The 23747-nt window shown below is 41.2% G+C and overlaps 1 protein-coding gene across 1 annotated transcript in view; it reads right to left on the bottom strand.

Annotated features, from left to right (window-relative positions):
• Positions 1-251: 251 nt before the first annotated feature.
• The window catches only part of NPR3 (natriuretic peptide receptor 3), a 121385-nt gene continuing 97889 nt past the window's right edge, over positions 252-23747 (bottom strand). Inside the window, exons 8-9 of the transcript XR_003680888.1 lie at positions 20087-20214; positions 252-600 (exon numbers count right to left, since the gene is read on the bottom strand). The gene's annotated coding sequence lies outside the window, so the exon portion shown is untranslated. The remainder of the gene's footprint in view (positions 601-20086; positions 20215-23747) is intronic.

The following is a 23747-nucleotide window of genomic DNA, read 5'->3' as shown; positions in this document are numbered from 1 at the left end:
AACCCTTGTGTGAACGTGGGACCCTGTATATCTGCACTGGGCACCCACTCACGGAGCCAGCCCTGTTTTCTTCTAATACAGGAAATATGGATATGAAGCTAAAAATTACGAGTTTCTATAAACATATAGATTTAGATAAACAGAGGATACATGCACACGTGCACTTACATATGTAGAACTGACTCTTCCCTATATTGTTCTCTTAAACTAGTTGCTTAGATGCAGGGTTACTGAGACAAAGGTATAAACATTGCTGGGATTCTGAGTGTACATTGACAGATTACTTTGATGAAGGGTGTGGTGACTTCCAATGCCATCAGCAAATCCTGGTAGGACAGGTTGACTATATCCGCTTTGGCACGGGACAGAGGACGGGGTGGACACGGGTAACAGTTTTGTTCATTTAACAGGGAAAAAAGTTAGCCTAATGTTATTCTCATTTGGGTGAAAATGTTATTTTATGTACTTTTTGTATGTCTGAAATATTTTGCAATTTTTAAAAACCAAAATTTTTAAAAATTAAAGCATGCTGTTTAGTGATGTCATTCAGCAGACACTAATTTTAAATGTCACCTTTCGAGTTCATCTTCATGGGCGAGTCTGCATCCAGCAGAAGAGGAGAGGAGAGGAAAAAAGAAGAGAAAAAAGGAAAGGAAAGGGAAAATTAAACCTCAGTAGGACAGTATCTTACCCTGAGTCATCATTGTCACATGGAGCAGTTGGAGCTATCACTTGTTATTGTAATTGGACAAACGCATCTGGTCTCATACATTCGTTATCAGTATTCATCCAAAGTCCTTTATCACTTGCTGCTTTTACTGTGGTTACTCTCATGTATGTTTTATCCCCCAGCCTTTCACCCTCAAACAAATCATAAGACCCTTGGGTTTTCTGCAGCTTTTCATGACACAGTGACAGGTACATAGACACCACCAGACTTTCTAAAAGCATGAGAAAAATTCAAACAGCTTATACACGTTGAGGTCCCTCACCCTATCCTCTCACCATCATGTGTAGCTATTACTAGATTTATTAGTTTCAGGTAGAATTTATGATAACCATAAATTAAAAGATAAAGAGACAAATTCAGAAACATATATATACATATACACACAGACACACACAAGAGAATGACATTTTGTGAAACTAAAATACTTGCACTATTCAGAGCACACAGTAGTTGTATTTTGGGGTTCCCTGGTGGCACAGTGGTTGAGAGTCCGCCTGCCGATGCAGGGGACTCGGGTCCGTGCCCCGGTCCGGGAAGATCCCACATGCCGCGGAGCGGCTGGGCCCGTGAGCCATGGCCGCTGAGCCTGCGCGTCCGGAGCCTGTGCTCCGCAACGGGAGAGGCCACAACAGTGAGAGGCCTGCGTATCGCAAAAAACAAACAAACAAACAAAAAAGTTGCATTTTTACCTAAATTATTTCCTAATTAATATGTAAATTCAGGAAACAATATGTAATCAAGAATAGTTTTTAACTTTAATTTGGCAAATAAAACTCTGACTATATTAAAAGTTTATAATAATTATACATTAAAAGTTTTCAAATATTATGATGAAGCTAACAAAAAATGAAGTTAAACATACCTATGTTGAGATATTTTAAAACTGAATACTTTTTCTTAAACCAGAGCTGAAACCAACAATAATAAATACAGACAACTTAATACAAAACCTTCTACAAATGGAGAAAAATATTTTTAAGGAGATTCACCGGACAATGCAGTTACTACATACAAGTGTCCTGGCCAGTAAGAAACTCTGAATATAAATACAGATGTAAATACAGAGATAGACATAGACATAGATAAGATGTATTATGGATAATTGAAAGTGTTATCATCTCTGTGTTCTCTGGGAAGTGGAAGCCATATGTGAAAACACTAACGTTAAAAACAAAGTTTATTGAGGACACGGAGAGAGGGAAAGGTAAGCTGGGACGAAGTGAGAGAGTGGCATGGACATATATGCACTACCAAAGGTAAAATAGATAGCTAGTGGGAAGCAGCCGCATAGCACAGGGAGATCAGCTCGGTGCTTTGTGACCACCTAGAGGGGTGGGACAGAGATACAAGAGGGAGGCGATATGGGGATATATGTATATGTATAGCTGATTCACTTTGTTATAAAGCAGAAACTAACACACCATTGTAAAGCAATTATACTCCAATAAAGATGTAAAAAAAAAAACAACAAAGTTTATTGAGCACTTATCGTGTGAAAGGTATGCTAGATTATTGAATTCTCACAACAATCCTAGGGAAATAGAGACTGTTATCTGCTGTTTTGCAGAGGAGGGAACTGAGGCTTAAGAAAGTGAACTAAGCTAGTAAGCAGTGGAACCAGAATATGAACCCAAGCAACAAAGTCCTGCTTTAGCTTCTACATTTGTCTGCCTCGCATTGCATTATTAATGGATTTGCTATCCTTAAAGCTCAGACCAGGCCACCAACTGTTTCTTGCCCTTGGAAGCTAGCTTGTAGGGTTGCCAGATTTAGCAAATTAAAAATACAGGATACTCAGTTAAAATTGAACTTCCGATAAACAAGGAATTTTTTTTTAGTATTAATATGTCCCAGTGTTGCATGAGGCATCCTTATATTAAAAAAGATTCATTGTTTATTTGAAATTCAAATGTAACTGGGTGTCCTATATTTTATCTGGCAACCCTACCAGCTTGCCATCTCCCAGGACCTCTGAGTGACCATCACAGTTTCTGAAATGGCAGCAGTGTGGCTTTTGAGAAAGATAGAAGAGTAATTATAGGTTAAAGTTCACATCAAAGACAAGGACAGACCCTGTTGCCATAGACAAAATCTCCACTTAACAGCAGCCAAAATGACCTTCCCTCTTAAGCTTGCAGATTGGGCCAAACGGCCTCATTGAACCTCTCCTCTCTTTGGCCCTGTAAACCTTAATCAATATTTACAGAATGAGGGCCTTCTGACCTTCAGACTTCTCACCTTGTAAATAATGATAATTTTTCACTGGGTTGTTTTGAAGATCAAGTGAGGTTATGTCTGTAAACATTTACTGTAAATGCTGTTTTGGGACTCGTGTTTTTGAACATATGAAATTAAGAAGTTATGTCATTTTTATCCAAGAACCAAGAATAAATACTGTTAATCCAAGCCACTTTCAGTGAACATATAAACCAGGAAGCCTAATATTTAAACAAATTAAGATAAAAACTAACGTACTTGAAAGTGTATTTTTTTAAAAAGACAGGTTTAAATTCTGAAATCAGCTGTAAAAATGACTTAGCATCTGTTCAGGCAGTTACGTACAAGTAAAAATAGTCCTTTTTATTCTTTATATCCATTATTATGAAGTGTCAACTATTTTTAAATAATATGACATCAAAAGCAAATAATATTAATAAAGATCATCCTTTTTTCTCTTAACTGAAAAGTTACCAAAACACAATTACATAGAACAAAGATTTCATTAAAGATGCTAGCAGCCAAGAGTAACATGGGAAGAGGAAAGTAAATACGTTATATACATACACAGTGATAATGAAACAATGAATTTTGAGGGATTTTTTTTTTTTTTTTTTTTTTTTTTTTGGTTGCATTGGGTCTTCGTTGCTGCGCACGGGCTTTCTCTAGTCGTGGCGAGCGGGGGCTACTCTTTGTTGTGGTGCACGGGTTTCTCATTGCAGTGGCTTCTCTTGTTGCAGAGCACGGGCTCTAGGCATGCAGTCTTCAGTAGTTGTGGCACGTAGGCTCAGTAGTTGTGGCTCACGGGCTGTAGAGCACAGGCTCAGTAGTTGTGGCGCACGGACTTAGTTGCTCCGCGGCATGTGGGGTCTTCCTGGACCAAGGCTCGAACCCGTGTCCCCTGCATTGGCAAGCAGATTCTTAACCACTGCGCCACCAGTGAAGTCCCTGGGTGAATATTTTAATTTACCAATATTTTTCAGATTTTTGCTCAATTCTTGCTTTTTACACAAGTCTTGTTTTTTTAAGAAACCTCCTTCATCCTGTAAATGGGAATTTTGACTGTTCTGTTCAGAAGGAAACATTTTTCTTGAAAAAAGAGAAAACACCTCTGAAGAAAAGTTAATTGAACAGAAGACTCAAATATTCAAGTTGGATTGATCAGCAGAGGCAATCTCTTCCCCAAAATTCCTTTGTAGACCAGCAGCCCTCAGTCTGATGAGGGTTAGACTACTTGAAATATAACTTCTTCTCTAATAGAAACTTCTGAAAGAGTTTTAAGAAACCCTAGGGAGTTTGAAGAGAAATGATAGAGCTATAGAGAAGAGGGAAATAGCTGAAGCTGGTGGACCAGAATGTAATCCTGTGGCTTCAGAGAGTAGGCAGCGGAGGAGATAGGGTTGTAAGGTAGAGAATATAAACCTTGTGAGGCAGGAAAATCTGAATTCTTGTCCTACTTCCACTACTAACTTGCTGTGTGACGCTGGGCAAATCACTCAATTCCTCTGAGCCTCCATTTTCCTATCTTCAAAATGGAGATGGTAATACCTCACAGGGATATTAGGAGGAGGAAATGAGATCATGTGGCATAAATGTACTTATTTAAAGTTGATAAATGGTTGTTATAAAGAGTGTTCTTGCATTACGTATAAGGAAGTAGAACCTGAAGGCTAGATCCTCAGGAAAGAGGGGATTCAGTGAGGAGAGATATAAGAGGCAGAATTCAAAACTTTATACAGTAGAGTTCATGTGGGTACGGGGAGAAGAAACTGAGGATGAAAACAGAGATGTAGAGGCCAGAAAAAGAATTATAGTTCCCGAAAGTTCTGATGTTAACTGGGTCATAGACCTGGAAATTATTGTAACAACCTCCACTGTCTGTGCACTCATAACTAAAGTCATTGTACATGTAGCTGGTCCTACAAAATCACTTCACACAATAATAACTCCCATTTGTGCTGTGCCTGAGGGTTGAGTGGAGACAACCCAGAATGGGAACAGTGACTCAGGAGAGTACAGAAGAAAGGTCATGAGTTTGAAGGAGAAATACATGATTGGATGTGATAGAGGAAGGTTTCCCAAGTGTCAGCCAAACCAGATAGATGCATTCTGCCTGGATGAGTTCATGTTTTGCATCGGTTCCAAATTGGAAACAGTTGGCAGTCAGAGAGGAAATCAAGTCAAATCAAATCAAATTATGAGTCCAGTTTTGCTCTTCCTCCTGCTGCCCTGCAGGTAGGAATGAGGAATGAATGAGGTACCAGATACCACATCCCCCAGATTCCAGTGGATGCAGTGAAGGTCATCGGAGTGATTTTCTTGAAGTCCCCTCCCCCTACTTGGCTTAGGGTGAAAGGGAGTGCTCCCTGCCCCCAGCCCAGGATCATGCTGAGAGTCTTCTCCAGAGATGTGCTCCTATTAACCTTGTCAACCTCCTCATTAATTCATAGCCTTTAAAAAAGATATAACCTCTTATATGGGCTAATAATAGCAGATCTGGATCAATCACTTTGCAAGTCCTGCAGAAATGGTCTGATAATCTCACTCCATAATATAGGTATTCACACTTATGGGGGGGGTTATATAAATTTATATTTTATTTATTTATTTTTGGCTGTGTTGCGTCTTCGTTGCTGTGCGCAGGCTTTCTCTGGTTGCGGCAAGCGGGGGCTACTCTTCATTGTGGTGCGCAGGCTTATCGCGGTGGCTTCTCTTGTTGTGGAGCATGGGCTCTAGGCGTGCGGGCTTCAGTAGTTGCAGCACGTGGGCTCAGTAGTTGAGGCTCGTGGGCTTAGTTGCTCCGCAGCATGTGGGATCTTCCTGGGCCAGGGCTCAAACCCGTGTTCCCTGCATTGGCAGGTGGATTCTTAACCACTGCACCACCAGGGAAGCCCACACTTATTTTATCCTTGATTTTTTGGGCCTCTAGAAAAACTGAGACATCAAGAAAATTCTCAGTTGACATCCCACTTCATTAGTATATTGATAGAAAAATCTAAAGGAATATGCACAAAACCATATAGTATCGTGATTTTCAAGGAAGTGGGAGTGATCAAAAGAGACTTTAACTTTCTACAAGACACAGTTCTTCTAAGTTCAGATTTGTATGTGTATTTCTTACTTTTGCAAGAAGAAAAAAAGTCATTGATATAAATGTCCCCAGGATCTTAGGTTAAGGTATTCACAGGGAATGTTGAATTGAATATGAAGTCCACGGAGAGTGCAGACTCTGGCTTCAAGGCATGGTGAAGCTCTAGATTCAGAAGATGACACCAGCTCCCTGCCCTCTCTCCCTCCAAAACTTGGCTTTGCCTTCCTCTGAGTTGGCGTCATTCCCAGGCAGACTGTCTCCATGTGGAAGGAAATATACCTCCCGGAAGTTCCAAGTTCATCTGTGAGCACAGGAGCACCAGGTCTCTTGATGCTCACAGAGTCAGGAATAGGGACAGTCTCTCCTTCATAGAGTTCATGTTGCTCTCTCCCACCCCAAAGATTCTCAGTGGCCCTGCTGGGACCAATCACTATGTCCAGGGAGTAGAACACTTTGATTGGCCAGCCTGGGTTAAGTGGCTACCAAGTGACAGGTGAGAGAAGATCCACTTGATTATTGGCCCAATCTGTAATATATGTTAAAAAAAAAAAAAAAAAAACTGATGTGGAAAGAAATCAAGTCAGATGCAAGAATTTCTGGATTGTGGAATGAACAAGAGTTACTAAGAGAGATACTGAAAAACAAACAAACGAAAGTAAATAAATAAAATATACATAAAGGGGAAGAGCATGTCCTCTAAAGTGACGTAGGGCAGAAGAAAAAAAAAAGGAAGGAGAAGGAAAGAAGGCAGGAAGGAGGGGAGATAGGAGGGAGGAAAGTAAAAGACGACTACTACCTCAGAGATGCAGCATCCGTAGGGAACATTTACTGACTGCCTACTGCATGCATAGTACTGAAGATCCTTGGAAATATAGCATTTAACATTGAAAGTTTTGGCTATAAGGGACTTCAAAGATCCAATATATGATAGCATATAATAAATTCTATAGTCATAATGTGTCCTGCATCAGTGGTTCCCAAGCTTTAGTATGCATCAGAAGCACTTGGAGGACTTGCTAAAATACAGATTGCTTTCCTCTCCAAAACAGCATGTTCTTTCTCTTTGGTTCACCCACTGTTTCTGACGGAAGTGAAATGCTCCTCTGGCTTCCAAGAAGGATTTATGACTGAAAAAGAACAGATTTTACCTGGCAGCGGGTGCATGCGAGGTTTGCTCTCTTTTATGGCAGGCCCAATTGCTCTTTATTTTGCAGATGCTAATATTAGACTGGGTTAATCGTTGCACATTCCTTTTATGAGGTGAGGAGCTACATTCTTGAAACCACTCTCGGGAAAACAATCCTTCACTTCCAGACCACCCTGATTTGTAGGCTTGGGGTTTCGGCAGCGGTAGCACTGCTAGGCCATGTGGCAGGCGTCTGGGCCGCCCAGAGACATCTGTTCCTCAGCCTCAACCCTTTGCAAGTGGTTCAGGAACTTCCTCTTTTCTTGTTCACTTGGTCCAAAGTTGCTCCTTCTACAAACATCCAGAAGGTGTTAGTTCCACCGGAATATCAGACTTTACTGCCGCTTTCCCTGTGAGCAAACCGGCCTGTAATGAGGGCAAGCCTGTTGGAAGAGGATGTATTCAATCTACTTTATTTGAAGGCCCTGATTCAGACGAGTTACAGCCGTCTGAGTTTTGTGCAAAATCTGAAATAGTTAGGTTAGGTCTCAGTGAATATGTCTTGATTCTAAAAGTCATTTCTAAGTTGATTATTGGCAAATTAGTAGTCAATTTGCCATAGAAACATTGTGGTTAGATTCTGAGCCAACCCCCAGAATGCTTCCTTAACTCATTTTGTGCCTGGAGTGTAGCAGTCCACTAAGAGTACCATGAAATCTCATCACCACTTTCAACTCTGCTTTTGAAATTAAAACATTCCAAGTTCCAACTCAGGACATCAGGAAGTGGTTGCTGGGACTCTCCTGTTCCAGCCACAGTAGTCTGCAGGATTCCCAACAGTGAGATGGGGATCCCAGAAAGCAGAAAGTGGGTTCCAGGGGAAGACTTGGGGTGATGGCAGCAGCAGAAGCCGGGGTCTTCACTGAGCATCAGCAAGCCGCAGCAGCTGTCCACATTTCACATGGCGGTCCCCATCCTTGCTGAATGACAACAGTGGAGGAAATGCGGAGTCCGGAAACAGGAGGAGGAAAAGGTGGCCCCTCACTGAAGCAGTGATGCCCGTAGGGAGGTGGGCCTCTGGCTTGGCCTCCAAAACAAGCAGTAAATACCGTAGAGTCTTGAATTAGGAAGTGGTCCATAGGATGACCACAGCAGAACAAAAGAACGTGTTGCCAACAAGATCCGGTTTCACGTTAAAAAAAAAAAAAAAAAAAAAAAAAATTTATAACTGGCACATCAATTCAAAACATAAATGCTGGGGCTTCCCTGGTGGCGCAGTGGTTGAGAGCCCGCCTGCCGATGCAGGGGACGCGGGTTCGTGCCCCGGTCCGGGAAGATCCCACGTGCCGCGGAGCGGCTGGGCCCGCGAGCCATGGCCGCTGAGCCTGCGCCTCCGGAGCCTGTGCTCCGCGGCGGGAGGGGCCACAACGGTGAGAGGCCCGCGTACCGCCAAAAAAAAAAAAAAAAAAAACCATAAATGCTTCCAATATGCTTGAAAGTAATTTATTCCCTTAAATCTTTTAGCACCTACTTCTCCGCCTACCCCCAGTTTCCACTATCAGACCTCACCCAGCGACATTTACAGACTACCTACTCTGTGCCAAGGCCAACCTCATGCATCTACTGTTAGTTTGCACAACCTGCAAAGCATTTGCTGTGCATCGGAAATAAACTCCCTTGCCTCGTTTTTTCCCGCCTAACACCTCTGGGCCTTTTTCTCTCCTTTGCTCTTTCTTCTTACCTCTTTAAATTCACTCAATCTGACCAGCCCTCCTAGGGGGACTTGTGGGTACTGCTCATTCTATGAATCCCACTCCTGGTCGTATCCCAGATGGACAAGATCCCTGCTGCTCCCCGGACAAGGAAGCAGGCATCAGTCCTGGCTGCAGCCTGATGGTCAAACAGGATAAACAAAGCCTGCCTCTATTTCTGTCCGCATTCTCTTTTCTAGGCTCTAATAGGACTTGCTTCTTTTACTTTCTTTCTTTTCCTTCCTGCCATTTTTTCCCATGTATCCTTTGCCTTGTATTGCCTTTCCCTTCCCTTTCATTCTTCCTTCCTTCCTTTCAGCCTTTATCCACAGAACCCCTGCAATCCTGCTAAGCAGCGTGGGGAAGTGGGAGAAATGTTACATATACTCATATCCAACTCACAGAGAGAAGAGATGCACAGGTTAGGCTCCCAGTGAAGAACACAAGAATGCAGGATTACATTCCCAAAATAATGCTACTTGAAAGACTCCTCACAGGCATTTATGGAAGTCTCCAGCCTCTTAGACTTCATTTACATTTCATAGCTTTTACTAAATTTTCTTCAACTGTCTCTCCAAACACGCTTCTCTGGTCCATAAATCATTTCCAGTGAAACCTGGATCATATTTGTTGTAATTCCTGTAACTTTGCTAGAACCGGAGACAGACCATTCATTTCTAAGCAAACCTCTACTTAAAAGATTACCTTTGCCATGTCTCAGTCAGCATTGTCAGTAGCTCCATCCTCCCTCCTGATAGTCATGATGGTCTGTATCTCCCTAAAATAGTGGCTACTGCGACCCTTGTTGCCACTTTTAATTTCATTGCTTCTTTATAAACATTTATTTATTAAACTATGAAACAAGTCTGTTCAAATTGCATGGGGCCAAATGTGAGAGAAATGCTGTAACATTTGATATTCCCAGCCTTCCCCAACCTTGTCCTTTTAAGTAAAAAACCTTTTATACTAAAATTTAGATAACAGGTAAGGCTCAGAGGTGACTCCTTCCAGTATATGAAATTTTCATTGGGGCTAATGTAAGGTGGAACTTCAGGGAGGGAGCATCCAGGCTATGTTCTGAAGCTCTTGAAATATTGATATTATAACATTAAGGTAACCACTTACTCCCCTGGGTCTGAGAGCTCTGAGAAGTCAGAGGAATTGCTCACTGTGCCACTGCTACCTGGAGTTTCACTTATTTTTTAAAATTTTTATTGGAGTATAGTTGACTTAAAATGTTGTGTTAGTTTCAGGTGTATAGCAAAGTGATTCAGTTATATATATATATATATATATATATATATATATATGTATATCTCCATTCTTTTTCAGATTCTTTTCCCATGTAGGTTATTACAGAATATTCAGTAGAGTTCCCTGTGCTATACAGTAGGTCCTTATTAGTTATCTATTTTACATATAGTAGTGTGTATATGTTAATCCCAATCTTCTAATGTATCACTTCCCACAATGTTTCCCCTTTGGTAACCATAAGTTTGATTTTGAGATCTGTGAGTCTGCTTCTGTTTTGTAAATAAGTTCATTTGTATCATTTTTTATTAGATTCTACATATAAGTGATATCATATGATATTTGTCTTTCTCTGGCTGACTTACTTCACTTAGTATGATAATCTCTAGGCCCATCAATGTTGCTGCAAATGGCATTTTTTCATCCTTTTTATGGCTGAGTAATATTCCATTGTACATAGGTACCACATCTTCTTTAGCCATTCCTCTGTTGATGGACATTTAGGTTACTTCCATGTCTTGGCTATTGTAAATAGTGCTACAATGAACACTGGGGTGCTTGTATCTTTTTAAATTATGGTTTTCTCCAGATATATGCCCAGGAGTGGGATTGCTGGATCATATGGTATTTCTATATTTAATTTTTAAGGAACTTCCATACTGTTCTCCATAATGGTTGTACCAATTTACATTCCCACCAACAGTGTAGGAGGGCTCCCTTTTCTCCACACCCTCTCCAGCATTTATTGTTTCTCGATTTTTTGATGATGGCCATTCTCACCAGTGTGAGGTGATACCTCATAGTAATTTTGATTTGCATTTCTCTAATAATTAGTGATGTTGAGCATCTTTTCATGTGCTTTTTGGCCATCTGTATGTCTTCTCTGGAGAAATGTCTATTCAGATCTTCCAGCCATTTTTTGATTGGGTTGTTTGGTTTTTTGATATTGAGCTGCATGAGCTGTTTGTATATTTTGGAGATTAATCCCTTGCCAGTCACATCGTTTGCAAATATTTTCTCCCATTCTGAGGCCAATATCACTGATGAACATAGACGCAAGTATCCTCAACAAAATACTAGCAAACCGAATCCAACAATACATTAACAGGATCATACACCATGATCAAGTGGGATTTATCACAGAGATGCAAGGATTCTTCAACATACGCAAATCAATCAATGTGATACACCACATTAGCAAACTGAAGAATAAAAACCATATGATCATCTCAATAGATGCAGAAAAAGCTTTTGACAAAATTCAACACCCATTTATGATTAAAAAAAAAAAACTCTCCAGAAAGTGGGCATAGAGGGAACCTAAATCAACATAATAAAGGCCATATATGACAAACCTGCTATTAACATCATTCTCAATGGTGAAAAACTGAAAGCATTTCCTCAAAGATCAGGAACAAGACAAGGATGTCCACTCTCACCACTTTTATTCAACATAGTTTTGGAAGTCCTAGCCATGGCAATCAAAGAAGAAAAAGAAATAAAAGGAAACCAAGTTGGAAAAGAAGTATAATTGTCATTGTTTGCAGATGACATAGTACTATACATAGAAAATCCTAAAGATGCTACCAGAAAACTATTAGAGCTCATCAATGAATTTGGTAAAGTTGCAGGATACAAAATTAATACACAGAAATCTGTTGCATTTCTATACACTAACGAGGAAAGATTAGAAAGAGAAGTTAAGGAAAAGAATCCCATTTACCACTGCAACAAAAAGAATAAAATACCTAGGAATAAACCTAAGGAGGTAAAAGACAATTTGTATGGAAACACAAAAGACCCCGAATAGCCAAAGCAATCTTGAGAAAGAGAAATGGAGCTGGAGGAATCAGGCTCCCTGACTTCAGACCATACTACAAAGCTACAGTAGTCAAAACAGTATGGTACTGGCACAGAAACAGAAATATAGATCAATGGAACAGTATAGAAATTCCAGAGTTAAACCCATGCACCTGTGGTCGCCTAATCTATGACAAAGGAGGCAAGAATATACAATGGAGTAAAGACAGCCTCTTCAGTAAGTGGTGCTGGGAAAACTGGACAGCTACATGTAAAAGAATGAAATTAGAACACTCCCTAACACCATACACAAAAATAAACTCAAAATGGATTAAAGACCTAAATGTAAGGACGGATACTGTAAAACTCTTAGAGGAAAAGAGAGGCAGAACACTCTCTGACATAAATTGCATCAATATCTATTTTGCTCCACCTCCTATAGTAATGAAAATTAAAACAAAAATAAACAAATGGGACCTAGTTGAACTTAAAAGCTTTTGCACAGCAAAGGAAACCATAAACAAAATGGAGTTTCATTTTTCAAATGATCAGAGTGTAGTTAGGAAGCAGCCTGATCCGTAAAGACCACCTATGACAGGGAACTCCACAGCAGGAGAAGCATTCTCTCTGCCTTCACCCCTCCTGGAACACAGAGAACACACAAAGGCAAGCTCCTCTTTAAGTCCCCTGGAAGAACAAAGTCTCTCTCCTGGGAGTCTAACCAAAGAAAAGAGCACCTTGTCAATCATTACTCATCATCAGTTTGGCCAAAGAATTGGGGGTTGGGGGTAGTTGTGGTTTTTTGTTTTGGAGTGAGTTTCAGGGGTTTTTATTTGGGGGGGTTGTTTGGTTTTCAGTTTTGGTTTTTTTGTTTGGTTGGGGTTTTTTTTTGGGGGGGCTGCATCTGGGTGGCACAGAATCTGGGCAAATTACGTCACGTAAACAACCAGTTTACAATTCTGGGTGGTTTCCCTGAGGCAGAAAGTCTCAAACGTGTCTTTCTAAATTTCCAGTGGGATCTATATCACCTTAAACCTAATAAAGTTGGCATTTTCAGTCATCCTCTTGACCTGGTGAAATGGAATTCTCCATGTACCTCTTCAGAGCTCAGGAGGCTTCTCTGGAAAAACCAAAAGTTTCTACAGACTATCATTTCCAGGTGCATTTACCTTAAAATGGAAGAATGAATAAAAACACTTCTGTGCATTCTTCTGCTCCCATCACCTGGTGCTGTAGGCTCAAGGGCTCAGCTTGCCTTTGCCTTTGGGAACAGGGGAATGCTTTGTGATACTCGTAGTGGGTCTAGCTTTTCTTCCTCGAGATTAGTTATTCAGTGACCTTGTTTGATTTAAACAAGCCCCATTGGTTCTTTTGCCTTCGACAAATGGAAAAGTCCAGTAGGAAATCCATGTTTACTCTTGTGGATGGCAGATATGCATTATTGACTCTAATCCTCAAAGGCTCTTAGAAACACTGAGTCACATTTTCATCTCTTATGATGCTCCCTGGGGAGATCTCAGGCAAAAATCATTTGCTTAGGTAGGCAGGAAACAATTGTTAGTATTTCATTTTGATTCATTTCCTGAGAGGACTTGGAAAAACTGAGAGACTTCCGCTCCTCTGATATAGGACATAGAAAAAAATCAAAATATTCTGCTTAGAATCCACAACAAGGCAAGCTGCACTAGCCAAGACTGTCCCAATTCTAAGAAAAAGCCAACAACTCATTCAGACAAAATCAAATTGTAGTTTCTAGAGGGTAAATTTAAGACAGCATTTTTCAAACTTTTGTTTTTACTATAACCCACGGCAAAAATATATATTTTTTACATCACTTATACACACGTATATATTTGCCTGAAATATATTTTGTTAAATATAACTTACTCTTATTACATGCTGTGAACTCTGATATTCATCTCTTTTATTCCATTCTAGTCAATTCTATTTCATTCTTTTAAAAAATGCTAGCTGTGACCCACAAAATTGACTTCCCAATCCACTACCCACAGTGTGAAAAAAAAACTCTTAGGGTGGGGGATAAAGAAGTTAATCCCTATCACAAATCCTCTTTTTAAAAAAAAAAAAAAATTTATTTATTTTGGCTGTGTTGGGTCTTCGTTTCTGTGCGAGGGCTTTCTCCAGTTGCGGCCAGCGGGGGCCACTCTTCATCGCGGTGCGCGGGCCTCTCACTATCGCGGCCTCTCTTGTTGCGGAACACAGGCTCCAGAGGCGCAGGCTCAGTAGCTGTGGCTCACGAACTTAGTTGCTCCGCGGCATGTGGGATCTTCCCAGACCAGGGCTCGAACCCGTGTTCCCTGCATTGGCAGGCAGATTCTTAACCACTGCGCCACCAGGGAAGCCCCACAAATCCTCTTAATCCTCTCACTTCTGTTAGAGATGTTCAAAATTTCCGATTGAGGATGTCATTGGTTTGGCTAAAACTATTCTCTCTAATTAAAATGTAAATGAACACTGTATGGGTAAGAGATTAAATCTGGTTCATCATGTACATCTTTATGATTCTGAGTCTATTACATTACATCATCTCACGGCCATCACATCACATCCCACAGTAGACAAAGGAGGTCAGGTTGGATAAGGGAGGAGGTGGGAGTGAGGACACGAACGCTCCAAGGAAGGAGTGGGTAAAGGGCTTCTTCTGAGGGCACCTTGGTGATCCTAGACCTTTGCACTCTCCCCGTATGAAGGTGAGGAGAAACCAGGCTGAAGGCCTCCTCAGCACATCCGGAGTTCCCTGGCTGCCCCGCTCCTCTCCAGCATGCATCGTGGGGCAGGAACGGGAAGTGCAGGGCAGAAGTGGAAAGAGCAGAGCCAGCATGCCGCGGGGGCTGCAGTGAGGCTTCCATCAGGCTGGGGAGCAACCTAGGAGCAGGCGCCACCCACCCCACCCGTGGCCCCAACTCCTTCCCTTCGCTCCACTCTTTCTCCCTCTGGGAATGTCCTTCCCATTCCTCTCCACCTTGCTTACCTTTTCCAATAAGAAGTTTCCAGCTCTGCCAGCCCTTCTCTGGGCCCCAGGAGCACTTTCTGCCAGTACCAGTCCTCTGCCCTTTCAAAGCAGCATGTACATACATCCACCAGAGCACTGTGTACAAGGCGTCACCACTGTTTGATCAGCTGCCTTGGTTGTGAGATTGTCAGCTCCGTGAGTGTCCTATGGCCGTCTCTAGTACCTGGCCCAGTGACCACACCTATTCGCTCATTCATGTATTCTTTCATTCATTTAACAGATATTAATATAGTGCTAAGGGCTTCCCTGGTGGCGCAGTGGTTGAGAGTCCGCCTGCCGATGCAGGGGACGCGGGTCCGTGCCCCGGTCCGGGAAGATCCCACATGCCGCGGAGCGGCTGGGCCCGTGAGCCATGGCCGCTGAGCCTGCGCGTCCGGAGCCTGTGCTCCGCAACGGGAGAGGACACGGCAGTGAGAGGCCCGCGTACCGCAAAAAAAAAAAAAATATAGTGCTAGCACTCTGGGCCAGGTGTAGGTAGTACAGTGATGAGCTGCCTTGAAGAACCTGTTGTCTATTTGTTAGTGTTATCTGTTCGTTAATGAATAAATATTTGCAGAATAAATGAAGGGTCGAAGGAGCGAATAAATGAACCCCATACTGCCTTATGTTGTTGTCTCACTGCTTCATCATATACCCCCAGCCATCCAGGACAGCTTTAACTGTGAGGAAGTCCTGATGTTGGATCAAAGTCTGTTGCCCTGAAGCTTCTATGTATTAGTCCATAAAGAATAGGAGCAGCTGACGACAGCTGCTATGTCCCTGGGCCTTCTCCTCTCCAGTCTAAACATCCTCAGTGTTTTCAGGGGCTCCTTGAGATAGCTACATCAGGATAGCATGGAATGGTTTGAGCTGCCCCACCAGTCTCCTTGCTTCCCTCAAAATTCTCTCCACTTGGTCTATAAGCTCCTCTGAGCATGATCCCCATAACAGAGCCCCTGCCTCCAGGTGTGCTGACAGCTGCACCTGCAACTCCACATTCACAGACCCAGTCTCTGGCCACATCAGCTTCTCTGAAAAACACATTCTCTTGCTGACTTAATATTAGCAGTGTTGACCACACGCTTATGCTTAGACTATAGGGGGCTATTTATCCAGAAACTCCCTTTACTTCTTGAAATTTTGGAATTTCAAGGACATTTAAAGGGCTCTTTTGAGAACTGCCCTTTTTTGGATGGTTCTGTTTCCCTGGTTACAGGAGAGACCTTACCAGGTTTCCTATCAGAAATCTTCCACATAATTTTTCTGAGCCTCTCTCAAGTCCAAGAGCAAAATTCAGAAGACGTGAGACTCATAAGCATTTAAGGGCCATGACCCTGCCTAGTGCGAAAGGATGGTCTGTAGTGAGAGAGAAGAAAACCCAAAGGAGAGAATGCCACCCTAAGGGAAGCTGAGACTAGAATGGAGAGAGCCCTGGGGCTCTTGTGTCCCTTGCCCCATTTACCCCTGAAACCCAGCAGCCTCCTTTCCTTCCCTCGGTCTGGCTGTTCTTGGATTCCGAGAGCCAATCAATTCCCTTTCTGCCCTTTTGCCTAATTCCAGTTGGATTTCTGTAAGTTTGCAACCAAAAAATTCCTGACTAAAACAACCCCTAATTTTTTCTTCCTGAGTACCGCTGTGCTGTTCCTAAACCAAATAGTCACAACCTGTACTTACGGACTTTTGAACTCAAAAGCAGGATCTTACTTTCACTGCTATGGAACATCATCTGGTTTTATTTGATTCACAACTCTGGTGTAGCTGGTCACAAATTTGCACACACTACCTTCAGTTGTGCTAGGAAAATGTGGCTTTTGTAAACTTTTGGTAACAGAGCTAGTCACCCTCATAAGACCCTGCTGGGTGGCAGGAAAAAAAATAAATTTTCCGGTAATGATGTCTCATTAAAGAAGACTTTTAAGCCAGAAGAAACTGACTCAGTTCTTTTGAGTAAATTTTCAGTCCGTTGGGGCACTCCAGCCCTTCTTCTCCAAGATGTCAACTAGCTGAAGGAGGGACTCATGAGACCTCATGACGATGGAAAAGGGTCCCCAAATCTAAGTGGCATCCTCTGGTTCTCACTGGTCTAACCATGGAGCAGCTTGTCCAGTCTCATCCCTGAGAGATCAATGGCCCCAACTGAGCCTTGGGTTATCATACTGGCACCCACGGCTGGATCAGTAGCCCTGGCCATTTGCCTCTGGTCACAAACTCACCGTATGCTGTTGTCAAATAAAAACAAATCCAGACTTAATAAGATGAGACTTTATCCAAAGGACTGTTGCAAAAGGGGGAAAGGCTATTGCAGAAGGAGGAGGGGCTATTGTAATAGGAGGACTTTGTGACCATAGGTCTGCAAGCCTCTCAAGAATTCAGCAAAAAATAATTTTTCTTTTATAGAGAGGAGTAAACAGGGCTAAAAAGAAGTGGGTGTGGGGAAGTAGGATGAAAGGATGGTGTGATGGAATACTAGAGCAGAGAGCATAATGTACTCTGAGACCAGCCTATTCTTAGGAGGGGTTGTATTCTGGCTCAGGCTGAGGGTAGGCCAAAGTTCAGTGGCCTGGGAGAAGGAGAGAATCCTAACTCTAACTAAACCAGTTTGCTTAACAAGTTATTTTGTTCCAGTTGATCAGTATACACAAGCAGTTTAGCTAATCATTTATGAGGCAAAAATGGGAATTTGGAGACTGTGTGTCTGGTCTTGTCATAGGTAGACGAGGTGGCATCAGAATGTCTTTTCTAGGTCCTATGAGGGAAGGTGGTTCTTTGTGGTGATCCCTTTCCTGGAACACAAAAGGATGGGGGATTTCTTATCCTTCACTTGTTTTCCAGGATCACAGGGTTCGGGTAAGGTCTAACACTATCACTGTGAACTTTTGTTTTCACTCTAAGTCCTCTCAGCTTCTCCCCCTCCTTGGGGCACGGGAGAATGTCTGGGCTCTGAAAACAAAACAGATCATAGGAGGCCGGAAGTGGTGTGTCTGATCCTTCCATCAGCTTGCTTCTCTGTCAGGGATACACCACATTGGAAACTGGGGCTGCCCAACCCATTGAGAGGCCTGTTCCAGAATTTTGCAAGTTATCTCAGTCTACATCTAAGGAAACTGACCAATCATCCCAATATGACTGGGTTTATGGAAACCTATCTGGATATTTCTTCAGTCCTTGCATTTTGGGCCTTGAATAAAGTCCCCAAAGCCCTTACGTCTGACTTCCATATCTTACTCTAGCTCCTTCCTCCTTCCCACAGCCCTCTGAGATTGCAAGGGATGAGCTTTCCTTCCTTCGTTAATGGCAGAGGCTTCTGAGACATCATACCTAAGTTCCCTCTGCTCTGTTACTTATAATAAACCTCAGTGGTCTGAGACCAAAGAGGAGCAGTGTACTCCTAGTTATATATCCAGGAGAAATAAGACATATGTCCACACAATAACCAGTTCAGGAACATTCAAGCAGCATTATCCATAATAGCCAAAAATGGAAACAACCCGAATGTCCATCGATTGATGAAGGGATAAATCAAACGTGGCCTGTCTTACAAAGGAATATTATTTGGCAATAAAAATGAATGGGGGCTTCCCTGGTGGCGCAGTGGTTGAGAGTCCGCCTGCCGATGCAGGGGACACGGGTTCGTGCCCCGGTCCGGGAAGATCCCACATGCCGCGGAGCGGCTGGGCCCGTGAGCCATGGAGCCATGGCCGCTGAGCCTGCGCTCCACGACGGGAGAGGCCACAGCAGTGGGAGGCCCGCGTACGAAACAAAAAGAAAAAAAAAAAAAATGAAATACTGACCCATGCTACAACCTGGATGAACCTTGAAAATGCTATGCTAAGTGAAAGAATCCAGTAACAAAAGACCACATGTTGTATGATTCCTTTTGTATGTAATGGCCATGATAGGCAAATCTATAGAGAAAACAGTAGTGATTGCCAAGAGTTAGGGGAGGGAGGAAGGGGGGGGTTGCCTGCAATAGGTACAGGGTTTCTTTCTGGGATAATGAAAATATTCTAAAATTAGATTATGGTGATGGTTGCACAACTGTGAATATACTAAAAGCCATTGAATTGTACACAGTGTTTTGTGAGCTGTCTTCAATATATTTGCCATATTATAGTGTAATCTGTAACCTTATATACTAAAGGTGAGGATGGCCTCTAGGAGCTGAGGATAGCCTCTAGCCAGCAGCCAGAAGGAAGCTAGGTCCCTTAGTCTCAGAGCCACAAGGAATAAATTCTGCCAACAACCTGAGAGAGCTTGAAAGGGGGTACTTTTGCAGTCAGGCCTCCAAATGAGAACAAAGCCTGGCTGATACTTTGATTGTTGCAGCCTGAATCCAGAGAATCCAGCTAAGCCTTGATCATATTCTTGACCCACCGAAATAGTAAGATACATATAGTATAGAATACATATATAGTATGTAAATATATATATAAAATAGTGACATAGTAAATGTATACTGTTTTAAGATACTATGATTGTAGCAATTTGTGACATGGCACAGAAATCTAATACAGGGTCATATAGTGAGGGAACAAACTGTTCAGACATGTGCCTTTGTTCTGCTTCAGATTACATTGCCCCTTTAGTCAGGTGGCTGAATCAGAACTCAGAAGAGCTAGGATCCCGTTAGACAATTCCCACTAAATTGTGACCAGCAGTGTCCTTCCCTTCTCTATGCCTCATTTTTCTCACCTGTAAAATAGGATATCATAGTGGTTGAACTCTAAGGAACATTACAGCTCAAATATTTTCTGTCCTATGGCCCAAAAAGAGGAAGCTACCCTTGAAATGTATTTGAACTGAGGTGAAGCAGAAAAGAATGAAGTTTGGACATAATGGAACAGAAATGAGCAAGTATTGACGACTAAAAGGAAATTCAGCTCAGAATAGAAAGTTTCAAAAGCCCATATACTGATGGCTCCATAGAAGTCAGTGAAACGACCCAGACCAATTACAGACATGATGCTGGCACGTCCCGCCAATGGGAAATGGGGCCCTTAGTACTTCCCACCTTTGGTTTTATGGACTCCATTCTGAAGACATCCATTGTTTGCGTGTGTTTTTAATCTAGCTCAAATATTTTCCAGTGAAAGGAAAAAGAACTTACCTTTAACCCAACTCTGAGAAACTCTGTGGAAATCCTCTTCATGTTCTCCACCCCTAATAACAGGAATTGCTCAGTTATTAGACCACTGTCATGACTTCTTGTTAGTCACAAGAGCAGAGCCAATGTTCCTAGAAGTAAACCAGAGCAACAACCTCATGTGAAATAGTTTTGTGGGTCTCCATTTTCTAATGCTACATAAAGAAAGGCTTTGAATAGTGCTGGATTCTGGGAAGAACCATGGTGAGTATTTTCTAAGATTTCAAAGTCAATGGGGGTAGAACTGAGAACATAAATTCTAAAACCATCATAAGCTGAATGCTGGAAAAAGAGAAGCAAGTGTTCTTTTCAGCGTGAAAAAAAAAAAAAAAAAAGCTCTGCTCATTAAGGCCTTAGCATGAATCTACTCTTACAAGTCTAATCCATGAATAAACTAAGAAATAGAACTTTGCTGAAAAATTCCTCATGGATTTACAAGTTGCTGTAAGTCCCCAAGGAGTAGGGGTTGAGCTATAAAGTTGCCTGAGGTACACAAGTCTGTACAGTGTAGTGAGAATTTGGAAACTGACATCTGTCCACAACAAAGACACTACTGATACCAAAAACCAGACCTATCTGGCTTTCTGTCCCCTGTGTTACATAGCACTTAGTGTGGGTTTGAGAGTAACTTAATGGTTGCTGTCTTAAGAAAGAGGGAATTTTGAGGGATTGTTGGATGTATGAAAGCAGAAGACCCAACCTAGATTTCTTAAAAATCTAGGACTTTAAATCATTTAATTTAATTTTTATCTTAAATTTATCACATAATTGGTCTAATAATATTCAAAATTCTTAACTACTTAGAAACATATGGTAAAACCAGAAAACAAATGTACATATACCTTTATTCCTCTTGTCAAATGAAATAACAATATTAAAGAGCCCAGCAAATAGAAGGTATCAATAAATGTAGGTTTCCAACAAGGACCTACTGTATAGCACAGGGAACTATATTCGAACTTTGCTGAAAAATTCCTCATGGATTTACAAGTTGCTGTAAGTCCCCAAGGAGTAGGGGTTGAGCTATAAAGTTGCCTGAGGTACACAAGTCTGTACAGTGTAGTGAGAATTTGGAAACTGACATCTGTCCACAACAAAGACACTACTGATACCAAAAACCAGACCTATCTGGCTTTCTGTCCCCTGTGTTACATAGCACTTAGTGTGGGTTTGAGAGTAACTTAATGGTTGCTGTCTTAAGAAAGAGGGAATTTTGAGGGATTGTTGGATGTATGAAAGCAGAAGACCCAACCTAGATTTCTTAAAAATCTAGGACTTTAAATCATTTAATTTAATTTTTATCTTAAATTTATCACATAATTGGTCTAATAATATTCAAAATTCTTAACTACTTAGAAACATATGGTAAAACCAGAAAACAAATGTACATATACCTTTATTCCTCTTGTCAAATGAAATAACAATATTAAAGAGCCCAGCAAATAGAAGGTATCAATAAATGTAGGTTTCCAACAAGGACCTACTGTATAGCACAGGGAACTATATTCAATATCTTGTAATAACCTATAATGGAAAAGAATCTGACAAAGAATATATATATGTATATATATCATATATTCTCATATATATTCTTTAATATATATATGTACCTTTGCTGTATACCTGAAACTAACACAACATTGTAAATTAACTATACTTCAATAAAAAAGGTTAATTTTTTTAAAATTTAAAATTAAAAAGTAAAAATAAATGTAGGTTTCATTTCATCTTCCATTCTGTGCTTTATTCATATGTCCCATGATAATGGACCAATTCTTTGCCAACTCTTAGATTTTGTAATGAACTAAGCTGAATGTTAAATGTGTTGTTTTGGACGAACATCAGTTAAAAACACAGTCACAAAGCTGGACTGTAGTAAGACTAAGCAGAGAATATTGACTATCCAATCTCTGATGCTACATCCATTTGTGAAGCTTGCGTTGGTCAAATGCAGCATTCCTTTCTTCCTCGACTGAGGAAGGATCTAATTTGGAAGAACTACGGGAGATAGGAAAATGAGTAACTTTGGGGACATAAGAATGCCTGGTCAGAGTAAGGATTATTTTATCTTTGTATATTTTGCTAATTAGACTGAATCAAAAATCTGGAAGTCAGTGACTGGTAGTGATCTTACCACCTTAAACAGATAGCTGCATGCTCATCAGATGGAGGGTTCAGGGAAATGTTTCATGACCCTTAGATCTCTTCAGGACGGGCTTTTTACTTACCTTGGAGTTCATTCAGACTTTCTAGCTCACATTCAAGAATTCAATAAAAGGAAATTTTTAGCAATTTCACTCAGTGTATTTAATTACATATCAAATACTCATTCACCAAAAAATGTATTGGTGTCCAACTACATTCAAAATGTCTTGCCAATTAGGGAGAGCAGTTTGGAGAGAAACATAGGAAATAAATAAGACATAATTCCTGGCCTCTAAGAATACCTAGTCCTGGTGGGAGAAATGAGACATAGTCACGTACAACCACAATACAGGTAAAATATGCCGTAAGAGGAATACAGGTAATATAAAATGTGAGTTTGAAGACAGAAGGATTATTTGGGATTGGCAGGAGTCAAAAAAATATTCAGTAGTATTTGCCATTGACTTCACAATAAGGAACAATCAGATTTATCTTAGAATCAAGGATCTCTGAGAAATCTTCAAGTCCAATCCTTTATCCCATGGGTTCTTAAGTAGAAATCCAAGGACTGACTTTAGGGTATTTAGACCTTCTACATTGCTTCGCATTCTCTGTCTCCTTTGGAGACTCACCCTCTTCTACCCTGTCATTAAATATTGAAGTTCCTCAAATATTCATCTCAGGCCCATTCATCCATACCCATGACTTCAATAGCTATAAATATCAATGATTCCTAAATTTATCTCTCTAGTCAAGATCTCATCTCTAAGTTCCATATATTTCACTGCCTACTAGGCATCTCCACTAGGAAAACGCAACACTTCCAAGATGTACCTCATAATCTTCCCCCTTAAACCTGGTCCTCGTTTATAGTTACTCCCTGCTTCCATCCTTAAACCCCTACAACCCTATCTCCACACACTGAAATTAGATCATCTTTTTTCCAACTCATAGCTGACCATGTCACACTTTTTGTTAAGATCCTTTAACAGCTTCTCATTGTTCATTAGTTAAAGACCAAACCCTACACAAGCCTTCATGATTTTGGATGCTTTTGGATGCAAATAACAGAGAATCCTCACTCAGCTAGCTTAACTAATAATGATGTCCTTGCCATGTACTTGTTAAGGACTTAACAAGAGTCCTTAAAATGGTGGCTCCAGATGGATCATCAGCATCTTCAAGGACCCAATTCTCTTCCATCTTTTTTCTCTGCCATTGAATTTTTTTAAGATTTCTGGTTTATGTTCACCATAGTCAGGTCATGAAGGAAAAATTTTCTTCCCATATCAATCCTTCATTGAACTGTTATTTAAAGTGTCTTCATTTTGTCTTTTAATTAGGGTGAGGGCATTTTGCAAACCACTTTCAAGTGTGATTAGGTAGGGTGATGGGATATGTTGTTTCACCAAGGTGAACGTTTTTGTTTTTGTTTTTTTTGTGGTACGCGGGCCTCTCACTGTTGTGGCCTCTCCTGTTG

The sequence above is a fragment of the Physeter macrocephalus genome, chromosome 8, assembly GCF_002837175.3.
Source record: "Physeter macrocephalus isolate SW-GA chromosome 8, ASM283717v5, whole genome shotgun sequence".
NCBI lineage: Eukaryota > Metazoa > Chordata > Mammalia > Artiodactyla > Physeteridae > Physeter > Physeter macrocephalus.
This window is presented reverse-complemented; position numbering and strand designations above follow the sequence as displayed.